This window comes from Mus musculus, chromosome 15 (genome assembly GCF_000001635.26).
Source record: "Mus musculus strain C57BL/6J chromosome 15, GRCm38.p6 C57BL/6J".
Taxonomy (NCBI): Eukaryota; Metazoa; Chordata; class Mammalia; order Rodentia; family Muridae; genus Mus; species Mus musculus.
Genome location: NC_000081.6, coordinates 31730324 through 31744682, shown reverse-complemented (window position 1 = coordinate 31744682; position 14359 = coordinate 31730324). Strand labels below are relative to the sequence as shown.

The 14359-nt window shown below is 42.1% G+C and overlaps 1 pseudogene; it reads left to right on the top strand.

Moving 5' to 3' along the window:
* On the top strand, positions 11639–13380 carry Gm18003 (predicted gene, 18003; annotated as a pseudogene).

The window sequence follows — 14359 nt, the reverse complement described above, 5'->3', positions numbered from 1 at the left end:
AGCCTGATTTCCATCTACCAAGCTCATTTTGGACTATTCCTTCAACATCTCCAGACACCTATCTCCACATCCACTCAAGCATGGAAGGTTGTTTGCTTGTTTGCTTGCTTGTTTGGGTTATTTTTTTTCCTTGAAACAGATATGACTCTGTAGCCAGAGATGTTATGGAACTCACTATGTAGTCCAAACTGGTCTTGAACTCATAGCCTCGTGAGTCCTGGGAAAACAGGTATGAGCCTTCACTCCACACAATAAAAGATGTTGAGTTACTCTCTTGAGCAGCCAGCAGCAGCAGGGAGTGCACTACACTACTTTTTTTTTTAAGATTTTGTTTATGTATATGTGAAGGAAAGACAAGGAGACATACACAAAGAGAGAGACATAGACCAGGAATGCACATATGCATATGGATATCTGCAGAGGACAAAAGAGGGCATCGGATTCCCTAGAACTGGAGTCACAGGCATCTGTGAGCAACTTGACATAAGTACTATGTTGTGTGTAGCTTTTGCTATCCCACTTTAAGCTGGGAACAGGCCTCACCACCAGCCCCTGCCCAGAGAATTTGGGATCTGCAGATGAAAAACACAGACACACACATTGTTCAATTTCAACTTGTCTTATTGACTCAATTGCTAGGCACTACTAATCTCCTGCAGCTAACATGCCCTTCCCAATACTCTTAGCTCAGTACCTCTCAACCTGCCCTCAGCTCCAGTTGCTCAATGACCTTTAGCCCCAGCTCTACACCCTAACCTCCTGCCTGGAGAAGTGGCCTATGGCTTCTCTGCCGGATATCTCACATAGCTGGTCACCTTTTGTCCCTCCAAAGCATAGTGAAAACTGCTCTCCTTTCTCCTGCATCTGTTAGCTTACATGTAGGACCCCCCCAGATGTCCCTCCTATTTCCTTCCACCCAGCAATTGGCCCCTCACATCTTTATTGATAGATCAAGGACCAATTGGGGAACAGGACCTTAGCATCAGAACCACCTTCTACAATACAAGGATTCAAACTCTAGTCTTCTGCAACTTCAGCCAGGGCTCTTAAACCTGAGCCATCTCTCCAGCCCTTCCACCCCTTCCTTTTGCAAATAACTTTTTCTTCTGTTCTAAGAAAACACTTTTCAGGTTGTGTTTTCAACACTCCTGCCCCTTCCTTGGGAGCTCCTCGCCTCTCTCCCACCCTTCGCTGTTGCCATTCCCTGAGGTACCTTTGTTCTAGCTTTACTCTATAGTGTCTTCCACCCTGCGGTTACCACATTATCATCCCCAACCCCTGTTCCTCTGTGCCAGTTGACATACAATGGAAAGTCTCTCAGGAAGCTCAAACTCTACATATCCAAAACTGAGCTTGGTGTATTCTGCATTCCATATTATTCACACAAAAGAGCACTCTATTACACCTGGGACATAGCACACGACAATCCCCAATTTTTGAAAGCATGACTGTGAATATTCTCTGATGCCCCTTTTCACTTTGTAAGACCCCTGAGCACCTCTCGACTCTGTCTTTTTTTGCCATCACCATTATCTCCACCCTGTGGTCCAACATCGCATCAACATTGATGGCATACCTGTGCCATCTAATTCTCCTCCTGCTTCATCTCCACACTGAAGCTTGAGCACACTTTGTAAACTTAAATCAGATCCTGTCAATTCAGCCCTGTAAGATTTGAAAAGTCTTATGTATCCTTCCATTGTCTTTGGGATGAACTCACCCCTAGGCATTCCCAGATACAAGCTGTTGTCTACTTTGGTAGATTCATCTCATCATCTTTGACATGCAGAACTGCCTAAATCATCATCCCTTGTCACTCACAAGCAGGCTTGAGTATAAGCTCTTGCCTCAAACAACACCCTTCACATTCCAACTCCTGGCACACAGTGGTTTAGATGTACTCATGTGAACAGCTCCCAATGGCTTCTTGAGTTGCATTTTAAATAAATTTCCATCGAGGAAGATGTTCCTGGCCTTTTGGCTGGGCTGGGCCTCTCTGCAGTGTATTGTAGTCTTTCTTGATCATCATAATGATGCTTCATCTTTCTCCTAAAAATTTAGTTTTTATTCTAGCCCATAAACTCCATAGCCCTGGGACTAGTTTCACTCATTTTGTATCTCAGGATAAAACAGATTCTGGTAAAGCATGGACACTAAGAATCATGAATAAAAAAGAAGGCAATATCTCACCTCTTCAATGAAGCCTTTCTCACCCTTCAACATAAATGATTTCTCAAGCTTCACAAAATTGTCATATTAAGGAAAATTGTTCATCTAAGGTAGGACTGTTCTGTGTGTTATAGAATGTCTAATACCGTTGATAAGTACCATTAACATAGGCTTCTCACAAACTGGGAATCACAGCTGTCTCCATCTTAGAGACGACAGGGCCAAGCTGGCTTCTTTCCTCTCTCATAACATCTGCACAGCTGCTTTTTATCATTAACATCTATTATCACTTGGGATTTCTTTCCTGGGACATGTGCATTAATTTTGTTGAACCAAAGTACTAAAACCTTCTTGAAATCAGGTCCCCTCTGCTAGTGTCCCCATAATGCTGTATCCAGACCCAAGAATGACAACACTGGGTGTGTGTGTTTGTCAGTGGAAGAAAAGGCAGCCAAGCTTCCACATTGAAGATGGATTCTGAATCTGTAGCTGACATTTATCTACCTGCCTAGAGTCACTTCACATTTCAACATCGGTGAGCTCAACATAACCAGAAAGCCCCGCTGACCTCAGGATTGTGAGCCTTCCTGAAAAGATAGGAAAGCAGTGCAGAACTATCGTCTCCCCATCTGGAATTCATTAAACTCTCATTTCTGAAAATTCAACAAAATCAACTGAAGTGCATGCAGCTTGCTGTGCGTGCTGCCATGGCTCCCTGGAAATGATCCCTTCCAAGACACAGAGCTCAGTTCTGCATGCTTTCTGGTACACTCCAAAAAGCATCAAAGGGTAGGGTGCCAACTTGCCTTTGGACCCTCTGTAACAAAACATGACTTTTCTTAAACTATCTTTGCATGCTTAATTATCTTTTTACAAAGTAGTAGTAGTAATAATAATAATAATGATGATGATGAATTACAGAAAAATATCAAACATTAAAGTTAATCCTTTTTAACTACTTTTTATTTCAGAATTTCATATATGTTTACCATATGTTTTGATCAAGCTACCTCTGAACCCCTCTCCTCCAATTCCTTATTTTTCCCTCCCAACTTCCTGTGCTTTGTTCAAATAATTGTTCAAGATCAAGGGCCTCCACATAAAACCAGATACACTGAAACTAATAGAAGAGAAAGTGGGGAAGATCCTTGAACACTTGGGCACAGGAGAAATTTTCCTGAGCAGAGCACCAGTGGCTTATACTCTAAATCGACAATAAACAAATGGGGCCTGATAAAATTGCAAAGCTTCTGTAAGGCAAAGGACACTGTCAATAGGACAAAACAGCAACTAACAGATTAGGAAAAATTCTTTACCAATCCTACATCAAATAAAGGGCTAATATCCAATATATACAGAGAACTCAAGAAGTTAGACTCCAGAGAACTAAATAACCCTATTAAAAAATGAGGTACAGAGATAAAAAATTTTCAACTGAGGAATATCGAATGGCTGAGAAGCACCTAACCAAATGTTCAACATCCTTAGTCATCAGGGGAATGCAAATCAAAACAACCCTGAGATTCCACCTCACGCCAGTCAAAATATCTAAAATCAAAAACTCAGGTGACAACAGATGCTGGCAAGGATGTGGAGAAAGAGGAACACTCCTCCATTGCTGGTGGAATTTCAAGCTCGTATAACTACTCTGGAAATCAGTTTGATGGTTCCTCAGAAAATTGGACACAGTACTACCTGGGGACCCAGCTATACCATTGCTGGGCATATACCCAAAAGATGTTCCAACATGTAATAAGGACACATGTTCCACTATGCTCATAGCAGCCCTATTTATAATACCCAGAATCCAGATGTCCTTAAACAGAGGAATGGATACAGAAAATATGGTACATTTACACAATGGAGCTATTACAAGCAATGAATTCATGAAATTCTTAGGCAAATAAATGGAACTAGAAAATATCATCCTGGATGAGGTAACCCAATCTCAAAAGAATACACATGGTATGCTCTCACTGATAAGTGATATTAGCCCAAAATCTCCAAATAACCAATATACAATTCACAGACTACATGAAGCTCAAGAAGAAGAAAGACCAAAGTGTGGGTGCTTCGGTCCTTCTTAGAAGGAGAACAAAATACTCACAGGAGCAAATATGGAAATAAAGTGTAGAGCAGAGACTGAAGGATAGGCTATCCATAGACTGCCCCACCTGGGGATTCATCCCATATACAGTTACCAAACCCAGACACTATTGTGGATGCCAAGAAGTGCATGCTGAAAGGAGCCTGATATGGCTGTCTATTGAGAGGCCCTGCCAGAGCCTTACAAATACAGAGGCAGATGCTTGCAGCTAACCATTAGATTGAGCATGGGGTCCCCAATTGAGTAGTTAGAAAGAGAACTGAAAGAGTTGAAGGGGTTTACAACCCCATAGGAAGACCAACCATATCAATCAACCAGACCCCCCAGAGCTCCCAGGGACTAAGCCATCAACAAAGGAGTACACATGGCTCCAGCTGCATATGTAGCAGAGGATGGCCTTGTCATGATCAATGGAAGGAGAGGTCCTTGGTCCTATGAAGGCTCAATAGACACCCCAGTGTAGGGGAATCGAGGGTGGGGAGATGGGAGTGGGTGGATAGGTGGATGAACACACTCATAGAAGCAGGCAGAGGGGGGATGGGATAGGAGGTTTCCAGGAAGGGGGTGGGGACTTGATGATGGGATAACACTTGAAATGTAAATAAAGAAAATATCCAATAAATTAAAAAAATTTAAAAACAAAAACAAAAAATAAGATATCCAATTAAAAAAAAAATACTTGGCAAAGGTTTATATACGAACAGTGAACTTAGCATTGAAAGGGTCTTGCTTATAAGGAACACCAGTGTCTCATTTTTATAATTAGAAAAATACTTCGGCTAAATGATAAACCTGTAGTAAAAAGCCAATAGTGAATCCCTTCAACTTTCCTTTATCCCTGTTTGTGCTCAAACACACTGGAAAATGATGGATAACAATGAACTATTAGCTATTTCATCCATGTAGAAAGAACACACAAAAAGGAACCATAACCCTGTGTTCTGGGCCTGGCTCCACTACCAGTCACCCTGTGACACTAAGGACATTCCAGCATGGATGGTATGTTAAATGCATTATGAATTTATGACAAGTATATCAAAATGTCATCCCACTGTAAGTTAAGGAGCACCCATATGTCTCTCTGGCCCTTGGCTTGTTCATTCTGAGAATAAGAAGACAGATTCTACTTGATACCCAAAGTCCCTACTAGAGCTAAAATCTCACGGGTCGTGGTGGTTTGTTGCGGGAAATATTAAAAAGAACAGCAATATCCCACACTATGCTAGGCAACGGCGGGCCACATGGCTTAAGTGGGGTGTTCTCATCTTGGCAGACTCTCTGGCCTGGAGCTCCCAAGACATCTTCACCCAAATCGCCAAATTCCCTTGGTGGGTCACTGCCACACCAGCCTCATGCAATGACCTCCCACATCGTAGCTAGCTGTCACAAATTCCCAGTAACCCCATAAAATCAAAGCTCTAGACGTTTATAATCAGTCAGATTTATATTCAATAAATTCTCAATTCACAAGATGCCCACACAATAATTTCAGAGCCAATTAATAATAGTACAAGCTGCCCACCTAAATTAGACAAATTACCCCATTATTCTAACCCTATATGATATTATAGCTACCTGTGGCTATTTAAAGCCATGCAAAATCTGAATCGTCCTGGTCATCCTCCTCCTCCTCCTGTGTCACTCCCTGTCTCTGCCACTCTTAGCTCCACCTCCCTTTTCCCTGTCCAATCACAGGCTTCTTCTTGTATTAATATTTAAATTAATTGGACAGAGAAATTCCTGCTACAATGGTTGATATTGACTACCGACCTGTCAGGACATGGTTGATGTTAACAACTAACCTGACAGGATTTAGCATCAAGGCATGCTTGTGAGAGGTTATATACCTTAGGTTAATTGAGGTGGGAAGGCTCACCCTATAGGAAGAATTCATTATTCTTTGGCTTGCATCCTAGACTACACACACAAAGGAGGAAAGCACCTAGGCACCAACAGTTATCATTCCTTGCTCCTGACCCCATGTCTTCACTATCATGCTGGACCCTTGAACTCTAAATGAGGATAACCCCTTTCTCCCTTAAGTGGTTTGGGGTGGTATTTTTAATTACAGACAGAAACATAACTAACACAGAGATTTGAGAACAACTTATAGCACTGTAATTTTTTTAACCAAAATATTTTCCTGCAGATTTTTATTTGATGAGTAGCAAGCATAAATGTAGTTTTAAAATATCATCTATACTGCCCTGGAATTAAATGACACAAAAGAGAAATACATGATTTGGAGAAGGGCCATTTTTCCTAGACTCAGAAGTCAGCAATGAGACGGTTATATAGAAATCTTCGCAAGACAGGAAGCTCCACATTCGAAAACTTCAAAGAAAATCTGCACAGTCAGAGTTTACAGTGTGAAGAGATGACCTCGAGATAGAAATGAATAGTAATAATGACAGAAAGAGCCAGCGTGACCTGTACCTCCCTGATTAGCTTGCTCCAGCTTCAACCATTCACTTCAAGGCTTCTTCCTGCCACTGATTCTCTTCAAGGAAAGAGGCAAAGAATGGAAGATCAACTTTAGCTCTATGTGGAGGCAAAAAATACACCAAAGACCAACAAATGGATCAGCTGCACATTGCCACCGTTACCATGGAGGCACAACATCAAGGTTTGTTATGGGAAGAGAAGGACCTATAGCTAAGTTTGCACAGACTCTGAAGCCATACATGTAAAACCTTTTTTTAAAAATTTATTTATTTTATGTATCATATGAGTACACTGTAGCTTTAATAATGGTTGTGAGCCATCGTGTGGTTACTGGGAATTTGAATTCAGGACCACGGCTCGCTCCAGTCAGCCTGCTCACTCTGGTTGGCCCTCAGACCTACTCTAAAGATTTGTTATTATAATCTAAGTATACTGTAGCTGTCTTCAGACATACCAGAAAAGGGCATTGGATCTCATTATGGATGGTTGTGAGCCACCATGTGGTTTGCTGAGATTTGAACTCAGGACCTTCAGAAGAGCAGTCAGTGCTCTTAACCTCTGAGCCATCTCTCCAGCCTAGGTGTAAAACCTTTAAGTTAATTTTTATAGGCAGAAGAGGCAACAAAATAAAAATCATCTGTGACTTCATTTATTCAATGAACTGTCTCCTAGCCTCCTACTACTTCCAGGTGTTGGGTGAGCCAAGAAGATTCTAAGACAGGCAAGGGGCCATCGTGTCAAGATCTCTGATTCTAGCAGAAAGCAAGCTGCAGTTTGAGTCCCATCTCTGCCTCTTTTAACTCCACAACCTTAGGCAAGTCCTCTGTCTCTTAGCATTCCTTTCAGAAGGCTGTCATAAGGGTCAGGTGAGATAATGTGTTGCTCTTACACGTATTCATCAGTTCTCTGGAGTAGCAAAACTAGCAGGCTGAGCATCTAGAAAAAGAATTGCTTTAAAGCTTTAAACTTCATAACTGTGGGGGATAGATACTCCAGATGCTGCAGAGTTGGCTGGCAAGCGAGAGACAAAAAACATTCAATGCTATAACTTGACACAGGAAAGGCAGACTGGATGTTGACCTGTTCCCTGGGGAACATCAATGTTTTTCATGTGGGGGTCTTCAACAGCTTGAGAGAGGTGTACCACATTTGAGGGATCATTTTCTTTTCTCTATTTATTTAAAGATTAATCTCATATAAACACTATACATGAATTTGACCAAGCCAAGTTAACAGATAAAATAGCTATCACAGTCCATTAAGAGTGTTCAGTTAATAAGCCAGGCATGGTGACATGACACATACCTTTAATCCCAGCACTCAGGAGGCAGAAACAGGGAGATCTCTGAGTTTAAGTCCAGCCTTGTCTACAAAGTGAATTCCAGGACAACCAGGATGACACAGAGAAACTGTCTCAGATTTAAATTTTTAAATTAAAAAAAATAAAATAAGAGTGTTCAGTAAACAGCTATGGGTTTAGGTTATAGTTGGTGAGTTAAAGGACTCATAGAGCCATGCAGAGTGACCAGGCCTATGAAACAGATGCTCAGGGTTCGGAAGGTGTGTACAAGAGGATGTGTGTGGAAAACGAAAGTGAAAAGAAGAGATCCGAGAAGTGATACCAGCTACTGGAAGGCTGAGTCAGGAGGATAACAAGCTTAAGCTTGGGCAAATTAATGAGACCCTCTCAAGTTTGTTTTTCTTTTTAAGTAAAAAAGAAGGCTGGAAATGTGACTTCATGATAGAAGATTTGCCCCACATATATATGTCTAGGTTCTATCACCAGTACCACGACGAGGCAAGCCTGAGAAGTAGAGAGGCACACCAAGTGGCATAAAGGACACATACGAAGAGCAGACCTGTCCAATCCCCATTCGCCCAAACTGACTGCAGGAGTATCTAATGAGAACCCTGCCAGGGACATCCTCTTGCTGGCTGAGATGCGGGTGTACATCCAAGGCAGCCAAAAGCAGCAGTCCCTATCAGCAGAGGAACATGATCGTGTTCAGAGCAACAGACCAAGCTTTAAATGCAGGGGAAAAGATAGAAACCAGAAAATGATCTCTCTGCCAGTCCATGGAAGGGTCCTGTGCAGAGGAGAATATGGAGCAGGTATGCAAGAAGAAAAATTCAGATGCAGATGGTAGGATGTGTCCACAGCCCCATCGGCTCCACGTTGAATCGGTCTGTTCATGGCAAGTGTTTGTAGAATAGCAGTGGCAATGGAAAGAACCTTTGAAACACACAAGGAGCATCAGGTGGCCCCAGGACCAAATGGTTGGCCGTGGCTAAAACTTCAGAACTTTGACCAGTAGAGTAATACACAATCCCCATGCAACACAGAACCATAAACACTATTACTGCCCTTCACAAAACAACCATCACCTGCCAGAGACCTCAGCCCAGTTTCCAGGGGTAGGGGTGGAGTCACAGGGGGTGGAGGTGAAGTCACAGGGGGTGGAGGTGAAGTCACAGAGGGGTGGGGGTGGAATCACAGAGGGGTGGGAGTGGAGTCACAGAGGGGTGGGGGTGGAGTCACAGGTATCCTTATAGTCACTCCAGCCAGCCTGCTCCATGCCCCACAAGGTTAATCTACACTTGTAAGTCAAATTTTCCCAATGCTTTTCTTACATTCTTTAGTTATAAATGCAGTGTTTGGCCCTGGTCACATCCTGTGGGCTCCAGGTGTTCTAGCGCCAAAGAGTTGCAGCAAATCCCCTAAGATGTTCTTCTGTCGTGAAGATCCTGATAGATTTTGAATGAGTGAGAAACGTTGCCATCACACTGAAACTTGAGACTATCCATATCTCCATCAGTGACAGACAGAGACACCGAGAGAAACAAACAGGATTCGTCTGGCATGTGACAGAAAGGAGGCATTGCCTCAGATTTCTCCCCCAGTCTCAGCACTATCAATTGTAGTGGGGACAAGGATGACAAGCAACCGTAGCCCTTTCTTTGAGTTTGTTTCTCAAAAGCAAACAGATGAAAAGCCCAATAGGCATTGATGTTTTTAAAAGACCGAAGACATAAAAGCTAAGAAAACCCAAAGTCTCCTAGTCTGAAAATTTGGGGGGAGGAGAGTCATTTAAAGTTATTTTGATCTCTTCTCGCTAAACTTCCAATTATACAACTCACGACACAAGGTGGGAAGGGAATTGTAATCAATTTCTTGAGTAAATTCATGTAAAATAAATTTACACCCAAAGGATTTGAATAACAAGGCCATTTCATTCAACCAGGAAATCAGATTCTGACAGCTGAGGCTTCTTGAAAAATGGAATCTATTTTCTAAAGGATTTATGAAAGTACTCACTGCCATCAACCACCAGGACAAAGCTGAATGCAAACTGCTATTCTCTTGTGGGTTGTATTCATAATTTTAAAACATCTGAGACAAATGGGTTACATGGTGGGGTTTTTTTTTTCACACAGTGTCCACCAAGGAATTCACTTCTCTAAGCCACCTTAAGTGGAAGGCTGTGCTTTAGACATGAGTGACTCAATGAGTCATTCTTACTATAGGCTTCACCTATAGTACTATAGTATAGATTGATAATACTCTCCAACTCTGATCCCAGCCTAGGTACATGAATTTAATTGGTAGAGTACAAGAGAAATGATGCACTAGTGTGAAGCCCAGGCCAAGTGCCTTCATACTCTTCCACGTATCCTCACTTACTTTTGCTGTGTCTACAGGAAGGATATCTCAGGGACAGCTCACTGACTCTATGAAGTATGAGGTGTGTGAAGCAGAGTCAGATCGCTGAGCTCAGTCTGTCCAGCTGCGAGTGTTAACTTTCACTATCAACTTGATTATATTTTTTAAATGTCCATTGTCAAGATACACCCACATGTACAATAGTGGCACAACTGTTATGGAGACAACCCCTAAGATCAACTCATCCACAAAACTGTCAAGAAATGTAATTTCGGAAAATAGTACACACTGACTTGGACTCTTGGGACACTGTGTTCCTCCGGTAGAGGTACAGGATAGAGTAACTGTTTTATAAAGTAGTACAGGACAAACATGAGAAATGAATGGGAAAGACAGTGAAATGATGGCTTTGTCCTGGGTTTGGAAGATCTTGCCTGCTGGGATGATGACTATCTCATCTGTCCATCTCCACCCCATCCTTACCAGTCAACACTTGATTCTGAACAGTCTCCTTCCACTGCACTGTAAGACCCATGAGGTCTCGTGCCTGGATGCCTCCACCCTGTATCCCTTGCTCCTAACCAGAGCTGGTACAGATGAATATTCAGCACAGGCTTGGTGGGCACATGCATTAAAAACACATCCCATGAGTCTGTGTGAAGATAGTAAAAGAGAGTGTCCGTGTGGTTTCCTGCAGGGGTAGCCAGCTGAACTTCAAGAGAGCCTTTTTCTCTGTGGATTTCAAATGACTCTATCTTCCATATCCTCAAAGGCTTGACAACACATATGCTTGAATATATACTTCTAAAACTCTTTTGAAAGGTATATCTTCTGTGTCCCGGGAGACTTTGTTAAGGTCTCTAGCACAGCCACACAAGACACAGCACATTCTTCATGGGCACAAAAACCTGGTGTCTACAATCCTCATCGACCCCAACAACCATCTTTAGCTCTACTCATGTTCCTTTGGTGACACAGTTAAGCTGTGGACTATCATGATGGCATTTTTTTCCCATTTTTTATTAGGTATTTAGCTCATTTACATTTCCAATGCTATACCAAAAGTCCCCCATACCCACCCACCCCCACTCCCCTACCCACCCACTCCCCCTTTTTGGCCCTGGCGTTCCCCTGTACTGGGGCATATACAGTTTGCGTGTCCAATGGGCCTCTCTTTCCAGTGATGGCCGACTAGGCCATCTTTTGATACATATGCAGCTAGAGTAAAGAGCTCCGGGGTACTGGTTAGTTCATAATGTTGTTCCATCATGATGGCATTTTGATAAAGACTTTCATTGTTGGACCTAAACTCCATGCCCTCTTTATTCACCTCCCCCACACACACCCAACCAAGCCGAAAATTCTGTCTTCCAAACAGTAGGTAAAGAAGAACCAGATGTATTTCCGCTGGTTTCAGTGAAACTGCCCAAGTCTCCAAGCCAGAATGTAGAAGCTAAGGAGCTCACCTTTGTTTTGGATTACATAAACGGGTCCCCCAAAGGCACTGCCTTTGGAAATGAGGGAGAATATGTTGCTGCAGTCTGGGACTTTTGCCTATCTGTTTTGTTTTGTTTTTCAAAAAGAAAAAAACAGGCAAATTTACCTTATCATCAACAAAAAACAAGAATTCAAAAAACAAGCTCACATGTGTAGCCTGCCACCCAAAGGAAGATTGCATCACATCTGGTCACATGGACAGCAAAATCGGCCTTTGGAGGAATTTTCCTGATGATAAGAAGTACACCTCTACATATTCGCATTGGCACCAAGACAAGGTTATGGATGTGGCTTTTACAGTAATGGGCATCACTCTGCTGAGTGGTGGGCATGACTGTGTCTTGCAGAATATCAAGATAGATCAAAGAAATATGAAGAGTTTCTCTCTCAGTTAGGACCTACCATCGAGCACTCTCCATCTCACCTTCAGGAGATTTTTCTGTACTTCTCACTCTGATAAACAAGATCACAGTTATGCACTGCACTCTTGATGCATCAGCAGTAATGCAAGGTCTAGTGAAAGATGGGAGTCTTGTCTACTGGCATGATGGTTGACCCAAGAACCAAAGCTTTAGTTTTGAATGGGAAGCCTGGTCACCTGCAGTTTTAGTCTCTCCAGGGTGAGAAGCAGTTATATAATCTAGATATCACACAGCAAGGGTACATCAGTGATCAGAGTCTAGTCCAAACTGAACTAACAAAGGCTGCCTATAGCTGCTCTGGTATTTGGTTGGCAACAGCTGAACAAAGGCAAGGAAATGAAAATGAGCTGGAGCTGTAAATGAAACTGTGGTGCTATAGCAAGAAAACCCAGGGGTCTGTTCTTAACACAAAGGTCACCATGCCACATGGTGAGCAACTTCCAGCTGTTTCAATAATTCAGAAAACTATGAAAGACCCATACTGCTCACAGCTAGCAGAGAAAATGTGGGTATTAACAGATGGCTCTGATATATACAAAAAAAAAAAAAAATGGCTGGACTTGTAACTTTGTAAGTAGTTACCACAAGTATCAAGCAACCAATTGTTGTTTCTCTGAAGATGGCTCCTTACTAGCAGTCAGCTTTGAGTTACAATATGGATTACATAGTTACAATATGGGCTTCAGAAACACAGAGCCTGAAATGTACATTTTGCAAAGGAGCTGGGAAAATAAGGCACCTTTGCTTTGGAAGACTGACATGCTCAAAATATCTTCCCGACAGTACTGAGAATGGCACTCTCTGCTGTTGGAATCTGCTCAGTTGTTCAACGCAGCAGAGTGCAAAATTAAATGTTAGAGTTATGGAATCCAACCCTTACTCAAACCATGCTGCTGCAGTGGCTCAGATCTGTTTGTGTTTAAACCTAGTGAGCCAAGGTTTGTATAATCAAAAGAATGTCTCCAGAGGAGAAGTCCAGTGGGGAGTGTTTGGTCCACGAGACGTCCCAGAATTGTTCACCTCAGAAGTTCACCAGTGGCTGAACAGATCCAAATTTTACTTCCTAAGTAAATCACCGACAGGCAGACAGCTGCTAGCAGAAGAAAGTTCACCAACGACCCCATTTTCTTCTAAATTGGGAAAACACAGGCAAGAGCAGGATGCAAAGTTACCTGAAACTTCACAGAATGGACTGGTAAAACCCCTTTTAATGGAGAACATACCTGCAATTAGCGAGCTTCTTCCTACCTAAACCCGTGGGCTGCCATCAACTGCTTTCCTCTGCTCTCTATTTGTAAACTCATTGCTAAAAGAGACTGAAAGTGCTGAAGAAATTCCTGATGATGTAGATGGGGGGGGGGAGGAAAGTGAAGATTCAGATGAAGAAAAGGATCTTACAGGAAAAAAAAAAAAACAAAGAAAACTCTGAAGAGAAAGAGCTGAGAAAGTTCAGAAAAGTAGACTACAGCTGGCTAGCTGCTCTGTAAGCCATGGCTGTGCATGACACAGAGACGTGTTATACTTAATTTTTACTGTCTGTTAAGATTCCAAATAAAAATTTTAATATTATTTTATTCTCAAGACAAAAAAAAAAAAACACACACACACATCCCCCAAAAAAGACCTGGAGTTGAAAAGGGAATATATTAGGGGGTATGAGGAGAGTTGGTACACAGAAATGGAGTAAATGGGTTCATATTTTAATTTATGCATATATGAAATTATCAAGAATAAATAAAAATTATCCTTCAAATAAAGTAGACCTCTCCTCAAGGGCAAGCAAGTGTGGATTTTTCCATGTACAATAATATTTTCTGGGTATTTCTTTAGGATCCAATCTGTCATAGGATAAGCATCTGAATCACTTAATTTAATCTATACCTTCTACTTAGTCACTCAGACAAGGACAAAAGGATACCACACTGTGTACATCCTGCCTACTGATTGTACTATACCGAAATAGAAGCCTATCTGGAGAAGCTTTCCATTTAAGGTAGATGGGAACCTGGGTAGCACAAAGTTCACTAACGAGCCTTAAACAGTAGTGTGAAGCAGTTG